We start from the raw sequence: 6,000 nt of genomic DNA, 5'->3' as shown, positions 1-6,000 counted from the left end.
CCATATATATATATATATATATATATATATATATATATATATTATACTTAAAAAATATTATTTAAAAAGCATATTTAATCATTGTCTACACATCATAACATTAATATGTGTCATAAGTAATAAACAACCCTTTGAAGGTAACATATTAGGACCATATAATTTAATTATTTTGTATACATTTATTTGACATAAAAATTAATATTTATATAAATTTAGAATTTGTGGATGACATTTTTGATGATGAAGTTGAAGTCTATTCTGTGCAATTGGAACCAGTTATCGGTAAGTGAAGATTTATCGTTTTCAGAATCCTACACAGATTTTTGATACAGAGCTTTCGGGAGAAGTAAGAAGAAGTTACAGATGAAGTCTGATTGTTTTTAGTTTTGAAGTAAAACAAACAGTACTGAAATCATATTTCACTGAATCACCTTTGATATCACAGGATCACATATTTATATCAGTATCTTATTACTCCAAGCCAGTACTGGAGGAAAATATGTATGTATGTATTTGCGTATGCATATATTCAAAATGACAAACTTTAGAACCTTTGTTTATCACAGTAGAAGGAAAAAGAGACAGAATATACAACTATGAGTTAAAGTGGTGTAAAAGATTGAGAGCGTGATGGATCTGAATTAAAAGACGGAAAACGTATGGAACCCATTGATAACTCTCATTTTCAGTTATTTACACTGTTTTTGTGTGTGTTTTTATATATTTTTGTGTATATTTTCTCTTTATGTGTTCGTGTTTCTCTATTTTACTTATTTATTTTCTTCTGGAGTTGTTAGGGATACAAGTTTTTGTTTCTTGATGGTTGAACGCATCATTTTTTGGTTAAATGTTGGACTATAGAATGTGCCCACTGTGTCGCCACTGTGGTGGATGACGTAAATTTGACGACAACTGAAATTCTCATTTTTGGACGTACGCTTTTGCTCATTTTAGCTGCAATATGGTATCACGGAAAGTCAAAACTTTAGAAGGCCAAATCTTCTTGCAAATATTTCCATACTCAAAGTGGCTGCCTAGAGAGTCCTAAAGGTGAACGTAAAAGCTGAGCATCCATAACCACAAGGGTGGTGTCTGATTGGTTTGAGCTTGGCTTCAAAGGTCAAAAGTACCAGGAGGTCCCTTGTTCAAATATAAGGAGGAATAAAAATCCCCTTGTGGCCACGGAGGTTCAAATGCGGTGACTCCGGGCAATCTGCAAAGCAGGTGGTCGTCCTGGAATTAGTCAACTCGCATAGCGGGTTGGATATCCAGGTTAATCAAAAAAAAATTGAGCATCCGTGAAATTACTTGCTTATTTCGTTGTGAAAATCATCAAACTCGCTCAAATATTCTCTTCTTTTGTCAATGAAATAATTTTATTCTCAACCTACTACTTGAAACTCTGAAATCCTATTTATGTAGATATTATCTCGGTATTTTACCACTTTATTACTTGAAAGCGGTCATAATGTATAGTGTATACTTGCACTGCCACTGTAGTGACATCTGTACATTTTCCGCTATCACCTATACTGCTAAAAGAAAATCCACACGTTGCAAATGTTCAGTAAAGGTGAAATTGACTATCATATTCTAAATGAGTTGTAAAATTGAGTATATATATATATACAAGAATGGATCAAGGGATCTGCATAGATGGGATGGTGGATCAGAATGAACGAAGCATCAAGCTTTTATATCGTCTTTGCAATAAGAAAGCACTTGTCGATTTTCTTTTGAACAACAAACAGTATAAAACATAAACAGATAAATGTCTGTATTTTTATCTGATGATAACATAACGTTTTAGATTAGAACCCCATAATCATCAAAAATAAAATTGATTCATTAAATTGCAACTAAAAGGGTACTCGTGCAATGCAGCGAGATATATCTCGATTTTTAATATTTCGTTTTATTCCGTCTTTGTAGATGTTTTAATACGGTGTTTATGTGGTTTTGAGAAAAAGAAAATGTTTTTATTTTTAAATAAAAATATAAATTGGAAGATATCATAAAATTTAGAAAATAAATATATCAATATTAGTATCAAATTAACTATTTAAAAATTATTGTTTTTTGTGTAATTCCTTTAATTCAATTTTTTTATTATAATTTAATTTAGATTTAGTAACGAAGTATTAGTTTTTGTTTTAATAATATATTTTTATAAGGATAATAATTAAGTATTTTATTAAAACTCAATTATTATCTTAATTATATTTTAGATTTTTTATATTTAAAGTAAAATGTTTATCCTGTATTTGATTATGTTATCTGCAGTTAGTTACACGAATTCAAGCATGTAGCTTTAATAGGTTGTAATTATGCATAATTTACTTGTAATTTTGAATTTTAAGTAATGTCCATCAATAAACAATACTTCATATATAAAAAAATGATTTTTAAGAGTTTTTGTCAAATGCTTTATAATATAGTATATATAATAATAGGTTGGCTTTTACAATTAATAAAATATGAATTTTTTATTTAAAAAAAATTAATTAAATATAAAATGCTATTTTGAAAAATCATGTCATTTGTCATGGAGGAAAAGTTGATAATCTTTTTGAACAATAATTATCACTTTTCATAATCATAGTTTTTGGCATTTCATACACCTTTTATTAATTACCAGAAGAATACTCGTACAATGTAACAAGATATATTTTGATTTTCATATTTTGTTTTATTATTTGTTTATGTCGATATAATACGGTTTTACATGGTTTTTGAGAAAACAATAATGTTTTTATTTATGAATAAAATATAAATTTAAAGATATCATAAAACTTTGAAAAAAATAAATCGATATTAGTGTCAAATTAACTATTTAAAAATTCTCGGTTTTTGTATAATTTTTTTAATTTAATTAATGTTTAATAATAAAGTAATTTATTTTTATTTTAATAATATAATTTTTTATAAATATCATAATTAGGTTTTCTATTATGAGTCAATGATTATCTTAATTATATTTTAAAGTTTTTATATTTAAAATGATACGTTTATCTACGGTTAGTCACACGAATTTAAAATGAAACTTTAATAAGTTTTACTTATATACAATTTACTTATAATCTTGAAAATTAAGTAATATGCATTAATTAACAATATTTCATGCATAATTTTTTTTAGTGTTTTCGTCAAATGTTTTATAATATAGTATAGATTAGTTGCAATATTAGGCGTTTTATAATTTAAATTTAAGAATTAATTTTTTATATTTTTAGGTAATAATTCAAAATAAAATATTTATAAAAAAATTAATATGCATAATATTAATTTCTCACATTTGGAGATATTTGGTAGTTTTTCGATCTTTTTTTATTTTATATATTTAATTTTTAGGATTGGAAAATAATCGGAATTGATCCTATATAAATCATTCTTATAACTACTAGAAGGGTATTATTGTAATTCAGCGAGATAAATCTCAATTTTAATGTTCAGCTTTTATTTTTTGTCTCTGTCGATATAATACGATTTTATGTGATTTTGAGAAAACAAAAATATTTTTATTTTTGAATGAAATATAAATTTTAAAAAAATCGATATTATTATCAAATTAACTGTTTAATAGTTTTCATTTTTTGATGTAACTTTTTAATTCAATTTTTTATTATAATTTAATTTAGATATAATAACAAAGTAATTTAGTTTTAGTTTAACAATATAATTTTTTATAAAGATAATAATTAAACATTATGTTAAAACTCAATGATTATCTTAATTATATTTTAGATTTTTATATTTAAAATAGATGTTTATCCTGTATTTGATTATGTTTATCTGCAGTTAGTTACACGAATTTAAAAATAAAGTTTTAATAAATTGTACTTACGCAAAATTACTTGTAATCTTGAATTTTAAGTAATATGCATTAATAAACAATACTTCATGTATAAAAAATGATTTTTAAGAGTTTTTTGTCAAATGTTTTATAATATAGTATAGATAACTACTATATGAATAATTATATATATGTATATATAGTGTTAGGTTCATGTGAGACCAGTCTATTTTCGTGAGACCACTTTTTTACACTTGAAACTTCACAGCAAAACATTGTGAATATAAAAAAAGTTGAACCTTCACAGCAAAAACACGGTGAAGGTTACCTTCACAACGTTTTGCTGTAAAGTTTTAATTGTAAAAAGGTGGTCTCACGACTCTCATGAAAACAGAGTGGTCTCACATGATCTCATATATATATGTAAATCTATTTTCATATGTGTAGTAATTATTAAATATATCATGTAATTTTTCATTTTTCCAAATAACAAAAATATTTTTAAAAATTATTTGTTTGACATTAAAAAACAAATAAGAAAAACATATAACATCCAAAATATTATCGGTGATTTGAATACTTGTTGGTATGTTATCTTCAATAGAAGTAGACAAAATCTTATTTTGGAAAAATTCATATAATATTATATATATATATATATATATATATATATATATATATATATATATATATATATATATTGAGAACCCATAAAATTGTGATAATCTTGAGAATTTATGCATCATGTGTTATTTCATATGATTTATTTCATCTACTACTAGGATTTACAACATTGATTAACATGTATTTGTTTCACTGTGTGTTTGTTTCTCATGTATTTGGTTCATAATGTGAACTTTTTTGATGTGTTTGTGAAACAAAAAAATACACGTAAAAAAGTTTCATATTGTGAACCGAATCCATATGAAACAAACACATTGTGAAACAAATATATGTTAATCATATGTTAAATAATATACTTATATAAAAAAAATCATGTAAAACAAAACCTTAAGGTAAAAATCCTCATGAATCTAACAGATTCTAAAAAAAACAATGACCAATCAACCCCTTCTTCTGAGAAGGTAGCACACATCAACCCTCACAGATCAAGAGTCATGAAGGGTTCCTACGGTTCCCACAAAATCTTGAATTCCTACAAGAACTTAATCGCTCTCTCACACACACACATATACACACATGTATACATACATACATACATACATACATACATACATACATACAACATACATACATACACACACATACATACATACATACATACATACATACGTACGTACATACGTACGTACGTACATACATACATACATACATCTTGTTACATTCTTCTTAGCTGGTTTCTATTTTTAGCTTACAGTAATATAAAAAAATCAGTTTTTTACTTAAAAATTTAGAATTTAAATTAATGTTATTTATGATCTGACTTAACAAGATCATTTCACCAACCACATATTAGTTTGATGTGAGTTAATTCAATCAATCCAAACGGACAAAATTTACTTTATATCATCATGTTTTCCTTGTGGTTGGTGGCATCTCCACGACACAGTGTTTTAATATTGTTTAATAATCAAACCCACGTGAGTTTTCCATTGACTGTACAGCGATACAACTCATAACTACATGGTTTAACAAAAAAACTGAAAGTACATAGATCATGATATTTCATCTGTTCATAACTTCAGTTATCAGTACACACTCTTACAAGATATCGAGAATCAAACACCCAAAAACACAGAATTTCGTAAACAACTCTAAACAAACTTCTGATAATAACGTACAGATTTTATACCGTAACTGTTTAATCATTTTTTCTGTGTTTTTGAATTTCAAGAAAATCCAATGTAATTTCTTGATGTACTCCACTTCTCTTCCCACATTCATTCTCAACCTCTAGTTTTCAATTTAGTGGGAATCATCATGTTTTTTTGAGTTATTTGTGTTAGTTGGTTTCTTAAATGAACAAGGAGGGCATTAATGGGTCAATTAATGGGCTGGGCCAGTTGGGCCTACTTTCAACACTTACCACTTTGGATTGTTGCAATGAATTGAAAAGCATTAAATGGCTTTGCCATTCTTTCTCCTTCCAATTCAAAAACCTCGAATTCCAGAGTAACTTACAACTTTTAATGAACGATGTACAACTCAAGAGAACAAGGTTGTTCTGAGTTTAGTGATTCCAAATC

The sequence above is a fragment of the Cynara cardunculus genome (assembly GCF_001531365.2).
Source record: "Cynara cardunculus var. scolymus isolate 2C chromosome LG 17, CcrdV1, whole genome shotgun sequence".
Lineage (NCBI taxonomy): Eukaryota > Viridiplantae > Streptophyta > Magnoliopsida > Asterales > Asteraceae > Cynara > Cynara cardunculus.
This window is presented reverse-complemented; position numbering follows the sequence as displayed.